The sequence below is a fragment of the Sus scrofa genome, chromosome 2 (assembly GCF_000003025.6).
Source record: "Sus scrofa isolate TJ Tabasco breed Duroc chromosome 2, Sscrofa11.1, whole genome shotgun sequence".
Lineage (NCBI taxonomy): Eukaryota > Metazoa > Chordata > Mammalia > Artiodactyla > Suidae > Sus > Sus scrofa.
Window position 1 is genome coordinate 47,056,985 of NC_010444.4, and position 22,611 is coordinate 47,079,595.

At 39.8% G+C, this 22,611-nt stretch overlaps 1 protein-coding gene across 1 annotated transcript in view; it reads right to left on the reverse strand.

The window, feature by feature from the left end:
• MICAL2 (microtubule associated monooxygenase, calponin and LIM domain containing 2) overlaps window positions 1-22,611 on the reverse strand; it is a 259,613-nt gene that overhangs the window by 14,510 nt on the left and 222,492 nt on the right.

Sequence of the window (22,611 nt, forward strand, 5' to 3'; positions counted from 1 at the left end):
TGATAATGTCCTGCCACTAAAGATCCTTCTCTTGACTATTTGTATATCATCCATAAAGCTATGCACTTGTGCCTCACATCTGTCACCAAAGAAACCCCTCATAACCCTGCTAGTTACTATCTCCATCTCTTCTTCTGCATCAAACAACTTCTGAGTGCCCAGGTGGGGTGTGGCTCACTTCAGGGGGCAGAGGAGCTCATACCCCATTTGGTCATAGAGGAGCAGTGATTGGCATTTTGATATTTTGCACAGAGAAAAGCCAAATGATGAAAAAAAAGCTATTAGCCTTGCGTCTCATAGGGAAAAAGTTATACGCATACATTCTTATAAGTTAGATTATGACCTTTATTCCTTTATTCAACAGAAGAATAACCATGAGAACATTGACACTGCTTTTATTTTTATTTTATTTTTTGGTCTTTTTAGGGCCACACCCTCATCGTATGGAAGTTCTCAGGGGAGGGGTTGAATCGGAGCTGTAGCAGCTGGCCTACACCACAGTCACAGCCACACAAGATCTGAGACACGTCTGCAGTCTACACCACAGATCATGACAATGCCAGATCTTTAATCCACTGAATGAGGCCAGGGATCGAACCCATGTCCTCATGGATACTAGTCAGGTTCGTTACACTGAGCTGCAGCAGGAACTCCTGCCACTGCTTTTAGATACTCAATGTTTGATGCTAAATGTTGAGATAATAAAATGTTAAAATCTGCACATATTTGAGAAGCAACAACAGCTTTCTAGTATTTCACCCTGAAATGAGAACACAGACTACAGTGCAAAGATCATGGCCATTCTCGAAGGATTTATCCCAGAGGGTCCCATAAGCAGAGAGAAAAACAGGGCTAACAGAAGATATGTGTGACCTTGGGCAAGTTGTTCTGAAGAAGCTGAGAACCTCTGCTTCTTCATGGGTTAGAGTGAACAAGAAGACACCCAGGTAATACAATAATAACAATGAGCTTCTCTTTATAATGCAGCAGTCACATGCCAGTCGGTGGGCTAAGCTCCTTATATTCAACCCCTCATTGAATCTTCACAACAAACTCACCTAGATTCCCTTATTATCACCACTTGATGGCTGAAGAAACAGATGTTTAAGAGATTAAAATAACGTGCCCAAGTTCACACAGTTAGTAAGTGGCAGAGCGAGGGCTGGAGTTCAAGTGAGCCTTATCCTAAACCTAAGCTCTTGTATACCCTTCCCCCACTTTTTCCCTCTCATAGGCATGTAAGGTAAATAATGCCCCTAGCACATTGCCTTAAGGATTGCAATTAAGTCTTCCTTAAGGCTGAGTTCCCTTTCTCCCTATCTCCTTGACCACCCTTTTATTGATAGACACTGGGATCCAGAACAATTTACATGCAATGTACCAAATTATGTATTTAGGTTATGTGCAAACTGATGCTACAACGCAGAACTTGACTTCTGGTGAATTCATTCGTCCATTCATCCATCCATTCAATAACACCTGCTTATGGAATAGGTGCCAGGTACTGCCTTAGGTATTGGGGATACAGTGGTTGACAATGCTACATATCACAATTCTGGAGATGGTAAGGCATCGTGCCTGCTGAAAGAGTATTGTTAGATAACCTTTTGAATCAGATGGACCAAAAAGCTACAGTACAATAGAACCTTAGAAAATGTTCACCTCAATGAAACACCAAATAAGGACTCTGGGAATACAGAGGAGGAAGGGTTTCCTGGGTCAGGGTGTGAAGCTGGGCTTCCCAAAGGAGGTGATGTTTGAACTGGGATATTAAAGAATGGGCAACACTTTGAGAGAAATAATGAGGATGGAAGAGGATAGAAGAGCAAACACTATGAGCAAAGACACGGGTAGGGGCAGGAGGACAGAAGATGGTGGAGACAGAGATCAGGGAGGCTATGGGGTCATGGAGCAGTGGACAATGAGACCTCAGAGTATTTGACAATCTCATTACAGAGGTCCCTGATCGTCCTGCTAAGGCTCTCACGCTTTATGCTGTAGATACAAAGGGATACTGATGGTGGTTCAGTAGGAGAATGATATGTGGAGTTTCGTGCAGGAAGGATTAAAAAGGGGAGAGAGGAGTTCCCGTCGTGGCGCAGTGGTTAACGAATCCGACTAGGAACCATGAGGTTGTGGGTTCGGTCCCTGCCCTTGCTCAGTGGGTTAAGGATCCGGCATTGCTGTGAGCTGTGGTGTAGGTTGCAGACGCGGCTCGGATCCCGCGTTGCTGTGGCTCTGGCGTAGGCCGGTGGCTACGGCTCCGATTAGACCCCTAGCCTGGGAACCTCCATATGCCGCAGGAGCGACCCAAGAAATAGCAAAAAGACCAAAAAAAAAAAAAAAGGGGGGAGAGAAATAAATAACATGTTATATTTTCTTAGGTTTCTTTTTTTTTTTTTTTTTGTCTTTTTTTGTCTTTTGTCTTTTTGTTGTTGTTGCTATTTCTTGGGCCGCTCCCGCGGCATATGGAGGTTCCCAGGCTAGGGGTCTAATCGGAGCCGTAGCCACCGGCCTACGCCAGAGCCACAGCAACGCAGGATCCCAGCCGCGTCTGCAACCTACACCACAGCTCACGGCAATGCCGGATCGTTAACCCACTGAGCAAGGGCAGGGACCGAACCCGCAACCTCATGGTTCCTAGTCGGATTCGTTAACCACTGCGCCACGACGGGAACTCCTCTTAGGTTTCTTGAAAGGATTGATGGATAAAGAAACTTAAAAACATGTACCAACATCTTCTACACAATGTGGTGCTGAAGGACAGAGATGAAGAAGCGCTGGTTCCAGCTGTTCAGGAAACTGGGAGCTTGTGGTCCAGAGGGGGAAACCAACACTGCACAGCCAAACAGGATACAATGTGTGCCCTCTGCCATGCAACATAGGAGGTCATCTCATGTGGGGGAAGTGGGGGCAGCCTCCCAGAGGAGATACCAGGTGGGTTCCGTCTAAGTGGATGAGTGAGAATTTTCCAGAGACATGAGGAGGGGAAGAACGAGGCATTCGGGGGCACTAGTTGTTGATTGAAAAATGAAGTTTGTAGATGGCAGATCACATATAGCATAGAAGTTAAGAGAGTAGACTTTAAACCCAGACTTGGGATCAAATGTCCGTTCTTTGACCTAGCACTATGTCAGCCTAAATGTCCATTCTTTGACCTAGCACTATGTCGGCCTAAGCTCTTAATAGCCTCCCCAAGCCTCCATCTCCTCCCCTGTTCTAAAGATGCAGTGGGGCTGTGCACACAAGCCAGCCCTGGCACCTTGTATAAGCTCAGTACATGGTCATGTTCATTATTCAAACCATGTCAAATTTGTGATGGAAGCACGCTTACAAGTCATCTCTCCCAGCCCCAGACGCATAGAGGAATTCCCTCTACCTCTCTCCCACTGCAGCCTCCACTATAACTCTCCATGGATAGTGGAATTCCCTGATGACCAAGAAACCTACTGCAGGGTGCTGAGCTCTTAGGTGTTGGAAACCTCTTTCTATTGATCTTAGATGGGTTGGCTGCTAGCCACTGAGGCCAGTTTTGCCTTCTGGAGGTAGAAGATGCATAACTTTTACATGAAATATAATTTCATGTAGAGAATGCATAACTTTTACATGAAATATAATTTTACATGAAAGACATTCAGGTATTTGAAGACAGGTCTCATGAGCCACGGAAGTGTTCTCATTTCAGAGTTAGTGCCTCCAGGTCATTTATCATTTTGTCATAAAAGAGCTGCCCACCTCTGCCTGTCATTTAATTTTCCAGGACACATCTTTTTATTTTTTAATTTATGGCTGTATCTACAGCATATGGAAGATCCCAGGCCAGGGACTGAATCCAAGCCACAGCTGCAATTTATACCACAGCTGCGCTGGTGTTGCCAGATCCCTTAACCCACTATGCTGGGCTGGGAATTGAACCGGCACCCCTGCAGTAACCTGAGCCACGACAGTTGGATACTTAACCCGCTGCACCATGGTGGGGCCCTTCCAGGACATATCTTAAGGAGAGTCCAGAATCAAACAAAATATCAACAGCCCAGAGTGGAGAGACCACCACCCCTCGCACCTCACCCTGGGTCCTGGGATTGCAGAAATCTCTTTAGCAGCTGTGCCTTCACCTAGCTTAGGCTAACTTGCAATCAAATCTGGTCTTTCCATACTGGTGGTGGTGAAGTCTGATGTCTTCGTGTTTTATTTGTGCAACTGATATTTTCTAACCTAATTTAAGCCTTTATCTCTGTCCTGTTAAATATCATCTAGTTTATTCCATCAAGGGAAAGTCTTTGGGGTGTTTTATCTATCTGATACATTTCTCCTAAATTCGGGAGAATTGTTAAAAGGGCATCCTGTACCTTTACGTGATATTGGAAAAAAAACAAAAAACACATTAGATGGGACTGGACCAGGAACAGAGTCCTCTAGCCCATTAGGGACCTTTCTCAGCCTTCAGGTGAGACTTTTCTATAAACTTGAAATGCATGGCACCCAGCTGGCATCGTCCAGCCCACGTCTTTATATCTTGTCCATTAGGTTCTCGTAAAAAAACTTTAATAACAAAATAATTTCCTGAAACCAAGCTTCACAAAACCTGCTGAGTCCATCCGCCCTACAAACCTCACAGCACCACCCAGGAAAGAAAATCACATTTGTTTTCTATAGTTTCTAAGTAAATCCCAGTGGTTCCTGAGGCATCTCTAAATTTCTTTCTCAATATTCACAATTTCTTCAATAATCCTTTCCAGGATTTTGACAAGGACCAGAAATCATGTTTCTTTTTCACGTGACAGGTAGAAAGCATACTCATCTTTTGGTTCTAGAATTCTTTCTGAGTTTTCAAGGACTGAGTTTCTATCTGTAAGTTATTTCAACACTGGGGGTTAATTTGGTTCAATCAACTAACTACTTCTGATGAAGTAACATCACATCTAAGACACTACTCTCTGTGTGTATGTATCATCTTTCACCTAGACTGACAAACCTGAATTCACTGCTCTCCTGTTTTTCTTACCCATCCAGATTCAATTTCTTTATCTCTGTATTTGCTTAACATTTCTAGATTGAGGACCATTTTCCTTGACAAAGAAAACAGAAGAGCTGAGAGTAGAAAATCTTGCCTTTCCCCAATCCTGTAACATGATACCATCTGCCTTAGCACTGGGTCTATCCTTACCTTGTTCTCAATCCAAAAGAAACAGCACTCTTTTGCTGTCTTGAGAGTATTTTTGTTGTTGTTGTTTCTCAGATTTAGCCTCTTTGCTATGTTATTTGCTACAGCCTGAGCCAGACTTTTATCCAGTACTCTGTGTCCCTCTTTCAATCTTTCTTGTGTGTCCTTCTAAAATCTGCTACATTAGAGAGTTCCCTGTGCAGCCTCATTGATTTCTATTGACACTGTACTCAACAAACACAGGTGGAATGGAATTAGTCGGTTTAATTTACTTTTTTTGAATGGAAATAGTTTGCAGTTTTATAGCCTACAGTGCATTTTTTAGAGTCTTCCTTTCCTCAATAGTCAAGATCACCTTGCAAGGGCCTTTGAACATGGAACCAAGGGCAGATTTCTAAGGAATCTACTTTTTCGAAGCATTGGATGCAAGCAACTCCGTGCCTAGGCCAGACTTGCCTTGCTCTCAAGCCCAGCAATGCTTCCTAGCATATAGCTTCCTTGTAAGTCCTAATGAAATCTCAAGCAGTGCCCCTCACCATAGAGGCCGGAGTGTGAAGTGGCAGAGGGAGTGGGCTTGGAGATCAATCAGACCTGGCTCTGCCACTTGCAAACGTGTGACCTTGGTCAAGTAATCTCACCTCTCTTTGCCTCAGTCTCCTCCCTTGAAAAACAGGGGTGATCAGAGTCCCTGGGTCATAAACTGGTTGTGGGGATTAAATGAGATGATGCATGCAAAATGCTTAGTACAGTATGTAGTCAACATTCAATAAACTGGACCTTTTTTGGTTTTTGTTTCTGTTTTCTTTTTAGGGCCTTACCCAAGGCATATGGAAGTTCCCAGGCTAGGGGTTGAATTAGAGCTGTAGCTGTCGGCCTATGCTACAGCCACAGCAATGTGGGATCCTGAGCCTCGTCTGCGACCCATACCACCGTTCATGGCAACGCTGGATCCTTAACCCACTAAGTGAGGCCAGGGATCAAACCTGTGTCCTCATGGATGCTGGTCAGGTTCATTAGCCGCTGAGCCACGGACCATTTTCTTATTGTTATTTCTTCCAGTGTCTAGTTCTTCAGCACCATGTGGGGTATTTACTGTATGTCTTTAAAACTCAGCTAGAGTGCACTCCTGGACTTGATCACACATGGCTGAACTTTATCAGGTAAGTTCACTTGAGGTTCATACATCTCTTAAATAATTATGCTTTTGTGTGTGTGTGTGTCCACGTAGATGGAAAGGTTTTATGGCTGGCTGGTTCATCGGCACTTGCTTGGGAAGACTAGAGGTGCTGTGGCTGCACGGACGGTGTGCTCACCCACATCTCCAGCTGATTCTGTGGGGCTGCTAAACTGAAAGCTCTTCCAGGGCAGGGATGTGACTCCTACATCTGGAAACCCAGTCGCCGCTGGAACAGTGGGGCCAGAAGGTGAGAAGCCTCTGGCTGTGAACAGAAGAGCCTGGTTACCTAAGCCTCACAGCCACCCCGGCTCGTGGCCACCAAAGACTGCTTCTTCCTTTGCTCCTGGTCCTCATATGTGTTCTCTCTTGGACAAAACACAAGATTCCACTTGCTTAGGTGAACTAATCGAAACACAACACAAAACAACATTTGATTGATGGCGTCATGTAAATTGACCTACTTTCCCCTAAGTGAGCTCTCAAAAAAAGCAAAGCAAATTTTGTCACTCCCTACTGAAATTCTTCAATAACCCCCCACAATCAAGTTCAAATCATCTAGCCCCACAACACTGACATAATGGCCCCCAATTTTTTTTTCTCAATGGATGATAACAATAAATGAACAATCCATGCATTGAAGTCATGGCTTTTTAACCATTGCCTTTTGTCAGGGGATGCTGAAAGCTTCTCTGATTGGGTCTTGGTGTGTGGCTTTTCCAAGGTGAGTCTTGTTTCGCTCTCTGGTTTACAATTATTTAATTCCTTAGATGTGATTTCCTGCCTCCTTAGAATCTAAGCAAAATCCTAATTTGGTTTTTGTGGCAATTTTGTCAATGCCCTCAACATCCTCAGTGATGATCTGGAGCATGAAAGGGCCTTAGAGTAATTACAGCCAGAACCCTCGGTAGCAGCATGCGAGCATCTCCCTCAGTCTGGCTGGGTTCCAGCCCCTGCCTCTCGTTATCCGGCCTCTGGTCAGCTCTTAGCTCCTATGCTCATTCACGAGCCTATTTCATGTACATCTCTAGCCAGGCCTTCTGTACCCAGTGCTCTGGGTACATTCACTTCCCACAGGCTCTTTACACATGATGGTGATAATCTGGAAAGCTCAACTGGGGGTCTGGCCTGATTCAGTCTTGGCAAAGCTGAGATACTGGAGGGCAGTTTATGATTCCATTCTGGGAGCTAGAGGCTGCAGCTGAAAAGCAAAAATTCTAGTCCTTCCTTTATTAAACAGCTTTTTGTTTTGTTTTGCTTTTGCCTTTCTTGATGATTTTTTTCCTGCTTTTGAATTTTGTTGAAATGATATAGTAGAGGTAATCTTCTGCAGTTTGCTTGTTTTAAATTCTATGTTTTTAAAATGTCTCTATGTGGTACATTCATTTTCACTGCTATATGTATAATATATCAGTTGTATATCCATAGTCAACTATACCACAATTTATCCATTTTCCTGTTAATGGGTAGCTAGGTTGTTCTTAGTGGTTTTCTGTTATGATGATGCGACTGGGAACATTCTCGTATATGTCTTCTGGTCCATATGGGCAAGAGTTTCTCTGGAACATTTACTAGGGAATGAAATACTTGAGTAGCAGGTATGCAAATGTTCAGTTTTACAGCACAAAGTGAAACTGTTTTCCAAAGAGTTGTGGCTGTTTACACTCCTACTAACATTGAATAATATCAGAGTTCCCATTGTGGCTCAGCGGAAGGAATCCAACTAGCATCCATGAGGACACAGGTTTGATCCCTGACCTCGCTCAGTGGGTTAAGGATCCAGCGTTGCCATGAGCTGTGGTGTAGGTCAAGATGCCACTCAGATCTGCTGTTGCTGTTGCTGTGGCTGTGGTGTAGGCCACTGGCTACAGCTCCATTTAACCCCTAGCCTGGGAACTTCCATATGCTGAGGGTGTGACCCTAAGAAGACAAAGAAAAAAAAAAATTGAATAAACTATTGTTCCTCACCCTTGCCAGATACTTAGTATTAACAGGTTTAATAGTTTGATAATTTGTTTATTTTTAATTAAAGTACAGTTGATTTACAATGCTGTGCCAATTTCTGCTGTATAGCAAAGTGACCCGATATATCCATTCTTTTTCTATTATCTTCCATTATTGCCTATCCCAAGAAATCAGATATAGTTCACTGTGCTATAGAGCAGGACCTTATTGTTTTTCCATTCTAAATGTAATATTTTTCATCTATTGACCCCAGACTCCCAGTCCTTCCCACTCCCTCCCTCCTCCCCCTTGGCAACTGTTCTCTATGTCTTTGAGTCCATTTCTGTTTTGTAGATAGGTTCATTTGCACCATAATGAATGAATTAATTAATTGCTTTTAATGTCTGTACTCATGACATATGGAGGTTTCCAGGCTAGGGGGTCAAATTGGAGCTGCAGCTACTGACTTATACCACAGCCACAGCTAGGCGGGATCCAAGTTGCTTGTGTGACCTACACCACAGCTCATGGCAATGCCAGATCCTTAACCCACTGATCAAGGCCAGGGATGGAACCCGCATTCTCATGCATGCTAGTTGGGGTCGTAAGCCACTGAGCCACAATGGGAACTCTGTTTGTCCCATATTTTAGATTCTACACATAAGTGATAACATACGTCATTTGTCTTTCTCTTTCGGACTCACTTCACTTAGTATGATAATCTTTAGTTGCATCCATGTTGCTGCAAATGGCATTATTTTGCTCTTTTCTGTGGCTGAATAGTATTCCATTGTGTGCGTGTGTGTGTGTGTGTGTGTGTGTGTGTGTGTGTGTGTGTGTGTGTATATATATATATATATATATATATACCACATCTTCTTAATCATTCATCTGTCATGAGATTTAGGTTGTTTCCATGTCTTGGCTACTGTGAATAGTGCTGCTATGAACATAGGGGTACATACATCTTTTTGAATTACAGTTTTGTCTGGATATATATCCAGGAATGGCATTGCTGGATCATATGGTAGCTCTATTTTTAGTTTTCTGAGGAACCTCCATAATGTTTTCCACAGTGGTTGTACCAATTTACATTCCTACCAACAGTTAAGGAGGGTTCCCTTTTCTCCACACCCTCTCTAGCATTTGTTATCTGTAGAGTTATTAATGATGACCCAGTCTGAAGGTCGTGAGGTGGTACTTCACTGAAGTTTTGATTTTCATTTCTCTAATAATTAGTGACATTGAGCATCTTTTCATGTGTCTAGTGGCCATCCCTATGTCTTCTTTGGAGAAATGTCTATTTAGGTCTTCTGCCCATTTTTCAATTGGGCTATATATTTTTTTGTTGTTGACTTGTTCAGATTTTTTTTTTTTTTTTTGGAGATTAAGCCCTTGTCAGTTATACCATTTGCAACTACTTTCTCCCATTTTGTGGGTTGTCGTTTCCTTTTAAATGGTTTCCTTTGCTATGAAAAAGCTATAAGTTTGAGTAGATCCCATTTGTTTATTTTTGTTTTTATTTCTACTGCCTTGGGAGACTGACCTAATAGAACATTTATAGGGTTTAGAATGTTTTGCCTATGTTTTCTTCTAGGAGTTTCATGGTGTCATGTCTGAGGTTGATAATTTATTTATTTATTTTTCTTTTTTTAGGGCCACATCTGTGGCATATGGAAGTTCCCAGACTAGGGGTACTAGTCTACCAGCCTATGCCACTGCCACAGCAATGCAGGATCTGAGCTGTGTCTGTGACCTACACCACAGCTCACAACAATAATGGATCCTTAATCCACTGAATGAGGCCAGGGACTGAACCTGCATCCTCGTGGATTATTATTTGGATTCGTTTCTACTGCACTACAGTGGGAACTTCCTGAGTTTGATAATTTAAAATACTTTCCCATTGTTGTCTGAATTTGTATTTTCCTAATTACTAATGAGTATTCATCTGTGAAATGGATATTTATGCTATTTACCTATTTTTATATTAAGTTGTTTGCCTATTTCTTATTGATTTGTGAGAGTTCTTTATATATTCTGGAATACTGATTCTTTCTTGGTTATATTTGTTGCAAATATGTTTTCCAAATTTGTGAATTATTTTTTTCTTTCCTTCTATGATATCTATAGACTGTCACCTTGAGGTCAAAAAGGTTCTTAACTTTTCAAGTTCCTTTTTTTTTCTTTTTATAGCCGCACCTGCAGCATATGGAAGTTCCTGGGCTAGGAGTTGAATTGGAGCTGCACCTGCAGGCCTACACCACAGCCACAGCAACACCCATCCAAACCCCATCTGTGACCTATGACTCAGCTTGCAGCAACGCCAGATCCTCAACCCACTGAATGAGGCCAGGGATTGAACCCTCATCCTCACAGTGACAGGATTGGGTTCTCAATCTGCTGAGCCACCATGGGAACTTCTCAAGTTTCATTTTCATATTAAAGTCTTTAATTTTATGACACTGAGTATATGGCTTAAGATACAGTTCAATTTCATTTTTTTCCTGTATGAAAAACCAATTGTCCCAGAATCACTTATTTCCTGTGAACTGCAGTGCTACTGCTGGCTGGCTTATATCAAGTTTCATATATGTGAGATTACCTTTGGGTGTTTTGGTGGCTTTTAGTAAAATATTAAAATTGGCTCTATAAAAGGTGTGCACACTTTTTGTTAGATTTATTTGCAGGCATCTTATGTTTTTATGCTAATGTAAGTGATATCTTGTTTGTTATTTCATTTTCTAGAAACTAATGTTGAGATAAGAAAATGCAATTGATTTTTCTATTTTGATCTTTTTTCCAATTATGTGATATAGGCTTTTATTATTATTATTTTTTAATCTGTATATTCCTTTGGGTTTTCCATGTGGTTAATTCCATTATCTGGAAATGACAAAAATTTGCTTCCTCCCTTCCAAACCTTGTGCCATTTCATCCCGTCTTAGTGCACTGGCTAGGGTCTGCTACTGCTGTGGCTCAGGTTCGATCTGTGGCCCATGAACTTCTGCATGCAGCAGGCATAAAAACACAAAAAAACAAAAACAAAAAAAAGGAAAAAAAGAAAAAGAAAAAGAAATGCTTCTAATATTTTACAATTAAACAACGATGTTTGCTATAGGGTTTTGGAAGATTTCCTTCAAATTAAGAAAGTTCAGACCCAGAATTTTCACTTTCGGGTGTTTATACAAAGAGTAAAAGAGCAATTTAAAAAGATATATGCACTCTATACAACCATTGTAGCATTATTTACAACGGACAAGATATGGAAACAACCTATGTCCACTGATGGATAAATGGATAAAAAAAAGTGTGGTATATATACCGAATGGAATGTTAGCCATAAAAAAAGAACAAAATCCTGACATTTGTGACAACATGGATGGAACTTGAAGGTATTATGCTGAGTGAAATAAGTCACACTGAGAAAGATAAATACTACATGATTTCACTCATATGTGGAATCTAAAAAACAAAACAAACAAAGAAATAAAACAGAAACAAGGTCATGGATACAACGATCAGATTGGTGGTCATCAGACAGCAAGTGGTTGAGGTGGGTGAAGGGAGTCTACTGTATGGTAATGGATGGTAACTGTATGGAGATCACTTTGAAGTGTATTCAGGCATCAGATTATAACACCGTACACCTGAAACTTAGATAACAAAAAATTAAGCTTCAAGTAAGCAAAAGAAGTTCTATCCTTTCTTTTTCTTGCTAAAGTTTTATCTCAAATGAGTGTTGAATTTTGTCACATGATATTTTCTTCTTCTGTTGAAAAGACCATATGGTTTTTATCTTTAATTTGTTAATATAATGATTAAGTCACCCTTAGATTGCCAAATTTTAAAATTAATTGGATTAAATGTCCATTACAGTCTGTTATCTTTTTGATTCTTTGCTGTATCTATGGTTATGTCTGCCTTCTTCACTCCTGATTTATTTCTTCTCTCTTACTTTTAAAAATCAATTTAAAACTTCTGCCTTTAGTCTTTTACTAGTCTTTCCAATGAACACTTGGCTTGCTTGAGCCTCTCTATTTTAACTTTATTCTCTATTTCATGTATATTTGCTGTGTATTTATTATCTTCTTTCTTTAGATTAATTTTGTTTTCATTTTCTAAATGAAGTTGGATATTTAGTTCATTAATTTTGAGTCTTTTTTTTCTACTAAAAGTATTTAAAGGATTACCTCTAAGGACCATTTTCACTGCATCCCATGAGTTTTGTTTTCCTTTTCATATTTAGTATATTTTATATTCTCTCTCTCTCTCTTTTGTCTGCAACCACGGCATGTGAAAATCCGAGGCCAGGGATTGAACTTGAGCCACTGCAGTGACAATGCCGGATCCTTAACCACAAAGGAACTCCTATATTTAATATATTTTAAATTTCCAATAATTAATTAAAGATAGTTGATTTTTTCTTTGATCCATGATAAACGTATATTTTAACTTTCTAAATGAAATACCTTTCATATCTTTTCTTCTTTCTAAAAGAGAATAGCTTTTGGTTATTGATTTCTTTTTTTTTTTTTTTCTTTTTTGTCTTTTTGCCATTTCTTGGGCTGCTCCTCTGGCATATGGAGGTTCCCAGGCTAGGGATCTAATCGGAGCTGTAGCCACCGGCCTACACCAGAGCCACAGCAAGGGGTCCAAGCCGCGTCTGCGACCTACACCACAGCTCACGGCAATGCCGGATCCTTAGCACACTGAGCAAGGGCAGGGACCGAACCCGCGACCTCATGGTTCCTAGTCGGATTCGTTAACCACTGAGCCAAGACGGGAACTCCTTTTGGTTATTGATTTCTAACTTAATTACATTGTACTATAGAATGTGGTCTGTATTAATATAGAGTTTCTGAGATTTACTTAATGAATTAATACAGTCGATTTTTATAAATCATCATGCAAACTTAAAAAAATGCATTCTCTAATTTGAAGGTGCAGGGTTTATACATGTCCATTAAATTAAAGTTATTACTTCAATGTTCAAATTAATAGTAATATTTTGTATGTTTGATTCTCATTAATTGAGAGATGTACTAATATCTCCATTGCCATGATAACAGAAATTTCTCTCTAAACTTTTATCTTTTTTTTTTTAATTTTCTTTTACATACTTTGAAGCTATTAGAGCCAATATTTTGAACATTTAAAATTGTTGCATTGTCTTGGTGAGTTGATCATTTAAAAATTACATAGCACCCTGTTTATTGCTAATCATGATTTTGGTATTAAAAGCTATCTGCTTTTAATATCATTACTCTAATTTAGTTAGTTAGTATATACTTGCCATCATTTTACTTTAAACATTTCTGTTTATTTATGTTTTATCTGTGTTTGCAAAATAGCATATAAGTAGGTATTGTTTTGTTTGTTAACTTTTCTATTATTTGAGATATTTAGACTTGTGTCTACCATCTTTCATTGCGCTTTTTATTTTTTTTAATGCTTTTTAATTTCTATTTAGAATTGTGTTTAGGATTTTGTTTGGTTGATTATTTTTTCTTATTTCTTCTTCCTTGTTTCCCCCTTTTTGTAGTTACGCTTAAAATTTTAAAAAGTATTTTTAAATTTCTTTTTCTATTCTTTTTGTAATTATGCTTAAAATTTAAAAAAGTATTTTTAAAACTCTAACAAAGTCTAAACTTAACATTTTAATCTCCTTTTAAACAACATAAGGACCTTGGAACACTTCATTTCTAATCATTCCACTGATAGCTTATGTCCATTTTAGTCCAGCATTTTAGTTTTATCTTTAGAAAACTTCATATTATTTTTATACTGACAATGTTTATTGGCTTTACTTACATATTTATTGTTTTTTGCATTCACAATTTATTCTTGAATATTTAAGATTATCCCTCTAGGTTTATCTTTTTTCCCCCTTAAATGTATTTGCTGGATTTTTTTTTTTTTTTTTGTCAATCTTTTTTTTATTTTTAACTGAATAATTCTTTATTGTGCTCTTGGTCTTGAAATATAGTTTTCCTTGGTACACTGTTTAGGTTGAAGTGGTTTTTTTCAGGCTTTTGAAATTATTATTCCATTGTCACCTAACATCCATTATTGCTGTTGAGAAGAGAGCTGTTAGTATTAAAAAAAAAAAAAAAATTCCTTTTTAAAAATTTAAAAAAAAAATTATTTCTCTTTATCCACTTTAAGGTTATCTGTCTTTGCTGTCCTACATTTTCACCTTATTTTGCCTAGGTAAGCATGGATTTATTTTAAATTTATCCCGATTTCTGTATCTTAGGCTCCTTATATCTGTAGATTCATGCCTTTCATTCACTTTGAGGGGGCGGGGATAAAGCTAACACTCATATACCATGCATCTGGTGCCAGACTTTGTTCTAAATCCTTTGCTCAGTACCTCGGCCATTATCTCTTCAAATAATACCCAATCTTAATTTTCTCTAGGCTATCCTTCTGGGACTTCAGTTGAACATATACCAGACCTTATCATTCTATCCTCTATGTCTACAAGCTAATCTTTCCTATTTTCTATCTCCTTCTACTCATGTGTTGCATTCTGGTTGATTTGGTAAGGTGCATTGTCCAATTCACTAATTCTCTCTTCTGCTGTGCCTAAGCAACTGTTTAGTGTATTCATTGAGTTTTTAGTATCAGTGAACATATTTTTTAGCTGTAAACTCTCAATTTAATTGGTTATTTAAAAAACAAAATCCCTGGTCACAGCACTCTTTTCATTTGAAAAAATTTAAACCTAAAGTAATAAGCCTTATATGTAGTTGTTTCTCTAGTCTCTTTTCATCTAGAACAGTTAACTAGATTCCTCTCTCTTTCTTTTTTTTAAATGTCATTGACTTTTATCAATTATTTTGCAGATTGTCTCTCAATTAGAATTTGTCAAATTGTATTTTTATGGTTAAATTCAAGGTAAGTATTTCTGGCTCAGATGCTGCATAAGTGAAGATGTATCTTTCTTGTCCATCACAGCAGGAAGCTCATGATATTAGTTTGATTATGGTTATGATTGGTTGAGGTTAAGGTGATGCCGCCTGTTCACTTTTGTTTTTCTGCTTGCTCATTTTTTTTTTCTTTTTATGGCCACACCTGTGGCATATGGAAGTTCCTAGGCCAGAGGTCAAATAAGAGCTGCAGCTGTGGTCTATTCCACTGCAACAGCAGACCTAAACAACATCTGCAACCTATGCTGGATCCTTAACCCACTGAGTGAGGCCAGGGAATAAACATGCATCCTCACAGAGATGATGTTGGGTCCTTAACCTCCTGGGCTACAAAGGGAACTCCCCTGCCTGCTCATGTTTGCATGTAATCTACTTCTTTCAGTGTTTCACACAGAGACATAGTATATGCTCCATTTTATAATTAATATAGTTGAAGTTCTTGGCTATTTAAATTTGTTGATTTTGCTCTCATTCATAGTGACTCACTTCCCTGTGTTTTGGGTGATTTTATTGTTATTACTATACGCTCCTAGTTTACTGAACTTAATCTGAATCCTGAGAGCCTAAACCTAGGCATAGCTTCTTTCATAAAGGATCTAAAATTGGTTTTGGAATGCTAGACACCTGTTTTAATGCAGGGATCGCAAGGTTAGCTCCCTTACTCTTTGTTAGATTCAAGGCAGCCCTTGACTTCTGTTTTTGTGTTTGCTTCCTTCCTGGAACATGTAGATTTCAGCATACCTTTCTTCTTTCCCTTCTCTTTCTTGGTCCTGAGATATTTTTCTCACTTACTTACAAGCCTAGAAATGTTTTCAAGTCTCTTGTTTTAGTGAATGGGCTTTTCTAGCATCTAGGCCACTATCCTGCCACTCCACATTTCTTAGGAATCGCATTTTGTATCCTTTGCTGAGGTGGCCATTTGGTTTAAAATACTTTTTCAGGTAAGGTCATTATGACAGTGGTTTTTTTAAACTGAAGGTTGAAAAATTAACTTTATGGATAATAACAAGCACTAAAAATGAGACAAAAGAAAAGTACCAGTCTTTTATATGTAGCAAAATTCAATATTATTCCTTAAAACTTTGTATTCAATTATATATTTATATGTATTAACTTGTGATATAGAATGTATTTCTTGCTGCTCTCATGGGAAATTTCTGTGTATAAAGTGATTGCCAGAGCACATAATTTTGACGTCTCAAATGACTTTAGAATCTATGCAATGGAGAGCACCCAAGTCTTCAGAAAGAAAATCTTAGTCTTGTCCTCACTGGGCCCATCTCTGTTAGGCCACTCCCCTACCAGGTGGCTACTGAGGCTAGAAACAGAAGTGAACGCATAATAAATGGATTATTGACATTTGTTGAGCAAAGCAGCCTGCCCTAAACCTTGAGCGTCCCTGTGTGTCTTTGCTGAGTGTGCCAAATAGCAAGGCCTAGCCACCCTGTGACCCTGAGCCACTCCTGCAACCGGCCAAGTGGACTACTTGCTTCCTGAGAAAGGGGGCTGGCTTTTGCCTGCTTCCTATAAGATGCTGAGCTCTCAGCCTTGAGTTCCTCTGCTATGGCACAATCCAACTGTGCACAGTTGCCATCTGGGCCTATCAGGTCACACCATGGCACTTAGATACAGGGCAACGTATACTCGCATGTATATGTTAGCATGTGGCAAACCCATCCAAATTCCTTGATTGCTTAGCTACCAACTTCAGAGTCTTATTACCCTGGCCATTGTCTAGGAACGGCATCAGGATTCAAATTCAGGAGTGACTGATTCTAATATCTGTGTTCTTTTCAGGACACCTAGCATTATCTAGGAAATTATTATTTCTTCTGTTCTTAGCAGCAGGCAAGACAAAAACCACAGAGTGTAAGTCCAACTACATCCCTCTTTTTTTGTGGTTTTCGTTTTTTCCATTATCATTGATTTACAGTGTTCTGTCAATTTCTACTGTACAGCAAAGTGACCCATATTATATAAAATATATATGAAAAAGAATATATATATATTTTTTTTTTTTTCTCATATTATCCTCCATCATGTTCCATCACAAGTGACTACTTCCCTCTTCCTGGCTAGGGTTCATTGCAATTTCTCTTGTCATAATGTGTGTTCCTGCTGCCACCTGCTGGCAGCCTCAAACATCCTGCTATTTCTTTGTAAACTCCTTATCTGTGTGAAGGAAAAGCTACTTGCTCTTGTTAAAAAAAATAAAAAAAATAAAAAAAAGCAAGAAGCTCATTGCAGGCAAACAACTGGTAAACCTTCTCCAAAGTTGGTAAAGGTATAAGGGAGGAATAATTCCCACCCCGCCCCTACCCCCTGTCTGGGGACTCATCCTTTCTCCCTCAAAGTTGATCTCAGTGTTCATCCGATTTTACCTGTCTCCAGGTGTTGAAGGAAAGCAGATTCTGTTATCTACCTCATCTAAATTTGAATGGTGGTCTCTTGGTAAACTGGGGAATTCTGTAACCCTGACACATAACCCTGACCGCCACGTTGACAACCAACAAACCAATAGGTAATTGCGCTTGACCAAGAAGAGTCTATGTGGCTGCAAAGCTTGACTTGACCATCCCACAGAGGGTAACGCTCAGAGCAATCAGGCTACTGCATTTTGTGGTCCTTTACTCTGGGCAGCCAGGACCATCAAGAGAATTCATTCCCTTTGTCAAGGACATCCGTCCATAACACACACACACACACACACACACGCCCCACACTACAGAACATGACTTATCATCTGGGGTGGATTTTTGTTTTTCTTTGTTTCCCTTGCCTTGACAAAATGGGGGAAAAGCCTTCCTGGGGGTGGGAGAGCTTATTTCTGACTGTTGGAAAAAGAGAAAGCAGGAATTGTTGTCACGACAATTAGGAGCTCATCAAAGCCTCATTTTGCTCATCAGCCATCATTGCCCTCTGTCCTGCACCCCCGCATGTTCCTCCAATTCAATGCCCGCCTAATGAATAACTCCTAGGAACAAAAGACCCTTTCAGGCTGGCGCACACATCATTATCAGAGGAGACTTGCATAACTGTCGCAGACGACGCATGTTTTCAGGCCTGTCTCTAAATTTGGTTATTCACAAGCTCTATAGCTCAATATTATTGCCTAACTGTGATCATTTTCTAATTATCCTAATAATACCTATTAAATAATTCCCATTAAATCACTTGAACCAGAGCAGCCCAAGCCGGCTCAAATACAACTTAACCTAATAAGCATCGGTCATTCATTAAGCACCAGGGCAATCTCTTAAAGGGGCTGAGTAGAATATTAAACTGCAAAGGAATATTATTATTGCACAAATGTTATTACAAGTTAGAGTGTATTAATTTCGATGCCTGGTTTGCGAATCTTCTGTTCGGTTTCCATTGGGGCCGCTGCGTGTGACTTGACTCCCTCAGTATCCTGCCCCTTGTTGATCTGCATCTGTCACCCACACAAGGACAATCAAGGAGAAAAAGGCCCATAAACTTAACAGGGGAATTAAATTACCGAGGATATAAAGGGAATGAACAGAATCCATCTTCTGGCCAGGCGAACACACCTTTGAAAAACACCATAAACTGGCCAGGTTTCTTTAGCTGATAAAATATCCTTTCTTTACATTGAGGGTGAGGGAGGTTTCAGAAGCTCTAAAAATCTGGTTTCTAGATTTAAATGTCAAGCAGCTAAAGATCAGATTTAATTCTTTAGAGAGTGTGTGTGGCTATTTAATAATATTTTGAAAAAGATGATCAGGTAGCCATTTATTGAATGCCTACAATGCGGTGGGCACTCTTGGGACATTCCTGGCCCACCAATACCCTTAATTCTCAAGCTGACCTGGTAATGTGAGGGTTATTAGCTACATTTTTCACATAAGGAATCTGAGGCTAGAGAGGTTAAGTGATTCTCCCCAAATCACACATTCTAAATGCAATGGAACGGAATCTGAACATGGGGCTCTTTTTAATTGTGCTTTTTTTTTTGTTGTTGTTGTTGTTTTTTGTTTGTTTTTTAGGGCCGTACCTGTGGCATATGGAAATTCCCTGGCAAAGGGTCAAATTGGAGCTATAGGTGCCGGCCTATACCACAGTCACAGCAACGTGAGATCCGAGCCGTATCTGTGACCTATACTGCAGCTTAAGGCAACGTCAGATCCCCAACCCACTGAGAGAGGCCAGGGATTGAACCAGCATCCTCATGGACCCTAGTCAGGTTCGTAAACCACTGAGCCATGAATGGAACACCTGAACATGGGGCTCTTTGATGCTTATAATTTTACTTTACTTACCCCCCTCCCCACATCACACTGCCTCCTGTAAACTGAAATATCTCCTAGCTTGGCTGGTCTATCTTTTTCATTTCTAAGGCTCTTGCTGAAATCAGCAGATTCCTAAAGTTAAGTGCCAGAGCCTTCTTGATGGGGAATATGACAAACTTTTCACTGTATTGAAAGCCCTGACAATAGTTCTAGAGACAGGCAGCGACTCTCACTTCAAGCAGCAAGAAACAGTTTGCATTTTTGTTAAGAATCCTACTCCTGATGGGTGGATTTGCAGGGAAATGTACAGAGCATTGCAGTAAGAAAAGGAACACATATGCATTCACCATCTCTCCCATACCAGGCACTGTGCTAGGGCTTCCACATATATTGTTTTAACCAATCCTCACCAAAAACTCAAGGAATAGGTATGAATATCACTCCAGATTTACAAGCACAGAACCTGAGGCCTGGAGGGATAAAATCAGACTCCAAAGTTTCCAGAGAGACAATGACCATGCAGTTAGCTGAAGCTGGAACTACAGGGCTGGTCACATGGATGGGCCCTTGCAAGGCTCTGGGAACAGAGCCATGATGTGGCTTGCATGACTGTATGAGCTTAAGGCTTCACAAAATCCAGGTTTGTGCCTGCTCGTACCATTGCTCTCAGATAACAACTTTTTAATTTATTCACTTATTTATTTTAGGGCTGCACCTGCAGCACATAAAGGTTCCCAGGCTAGGGGTCAAATCAGAGCTACAGCTGCTGGTCTGCACCACAGCCATAGCAACTTGGAATCTGAGCCGCATCTGTGACCTATATACCACAGCTCATGGCAATGGCGGATCCTTAATCCCTGAGTGAGGCCAGGGATCGAATCTGCAACCTCATGGTTCTTAGTCGGATGCATTTCCGCTGTGCCACAATGGGAACTCTTCAGATAACGACTTTTAACAGAGTGGAAGTCCTGGCCTTTCTCTATGTTGTTTACATGATTGCACACAGAGAGATGTGTCTTCAGGGTCTGCTTCTTCACACTTTATACCCAAAATATAGCAGGCTAAAGACATCACATCAGAAAGTGAAAGAGACAATACCCCTAGTATACTGAATCACTTTGCTGTATACTTGAACCTAACACTACACTGTAAATCAACTATACTTCCATTTAAAAAAAAAGACAGAACAAGAATCTAAAAAGGGATGGATATATGTATATGTATAACTGATTTACTTTGCTGTACACTTGAAACTAATAAAACTTTGTAAATCAACTATACTCAACAAAATTTATTTTTAAAAGATGGGAGTTCCTGTCGTGGCTCAGCAGAAATGAATCTGACTAGGATCCATGAGGACACAGGTTCGATCCCTGGCTTCACTCAGTGGGTTAAGGATCCAGCATTGCTGTGAGCTGTGGTGTAGGTCGCAGACACGGAGCAGATCTGGCATTGCTGTGGTGGCATAGGCCAGCACCTGGAGCTCCAATTCAACCCCTAGACTGGGAACTTCCATATGCCATGGGTGTGGCCCTAAAAAGAAAAAAATATATATTTAAAAAAGAGAGAGAAGAAGGAACACTTCCAAAGATATTCTATGACGCCATCATCACCCTAATTCCAAAACCAGACAAAGATACCACCAAAAAAGAAAACTATTAATCAATATCTTTGATGAATTTAGAAGCAAAAATTCTCAACAAAATTTTAGCCAACCGAATCCAACAACGTATTGAAAAGATAGTACACCACAACCAGGGTGGAATTCATCCCAGGTTCACAAGGATGGTTTAACATACGTAAATCAATCAATGTCATACACCACATTAACAAAAGAAAAGTCAAAAACCACATGATCATCTCAACAGATTCAGAAAAAGCATTTGACAAAGTCCAACATCCCTTCAGGGTAAAAACTCTTACCAAAGTGGCTAGAGAAGGAACATACTTTAACATAACCAAAGCTATTTATGACAAACCCACAGCAAATATAATACTCAATGGAGAAAAGCTGAAAACCTTCCCACTAAAATCTGGAACAAGACAAGGATGCCCACTCTCACCACTGTTATTCAACGTAGTATTGGAAGTCCTAGCCACAGCAATAAAACAAACAAAAGAAATAAAAGGCATCCAAATAGGAAGAGAAGAGGTAAAACTGTCACTGTATGCAGATGACATGATACTATATATAGGAGACCCTAAGGACTCAACCCCAAAACTACTTGAAGTGATGAACAAATTCTGCAAAGTAGCAGGATATGACATTCAGAAATCAGTCACATTTCCACATACTAACAATGAAATACTAGAAAAGGAATACAGAAATACAATACCTTGTAAAATTACACCCCAAAAAATCAAATACCTGAGAATACACCTGACCAAGGAGGCAAAGGACTTATATGCCGAGAACTATAAAACATTAATCAAGGAAATTAAAGAAGATGTAAAGAAATGGAAAGATATTCCATGCTCCTGGGTTTGAAAAATTAATATTGTAAAAATGGCCATACTACCCAAAGCAATCTACAGATTCAATGCAATCCCTATCAAATTACCCATGACATTTTTCACAGAACTAGAGCAAACAATCCAAACATTTATATGGAACCACAAAAGACCCAGAATTGCCAAAGCAATTCTGAAGAACAAAAACCAAGCAGGAGTTGTAACTCTCCCAGACTTCAGGCAATATTACAAAGCCACAGTCATCAAGACAGTGTGGTACTGGTATCAAAACAGACAGACAGACCAATGCAACAGAATAGAGAACCCAGAAATCAACCCAGACACCTTTGGTCAATTAATCTTTGACACAGGAGGCAAGAATATGAAAGGGGAAAAAGACGGTCTTTTCAGCAAGCATTGCTGGGAAACCTGGACAGCTGCATGCAAATCAATGAAACTAGAACACACCCTCACACCATGCACGAAAATAAACTCAAAATGGCTGAAAGACTTGAATATAAGACAAGACCCCATCAAACTCCTAGAATAGAACATAGGCAAAACATTCTCTGACATCAACCTTACAAATGTTTTCTCAGGTCAGTCTCCCAAAGCAACAGAAATAAGAGCAAAAATAAACCAATGGGACCTAATCAAACTGACAAGCTTTTACACAGCAAAGGAAACCAAAAA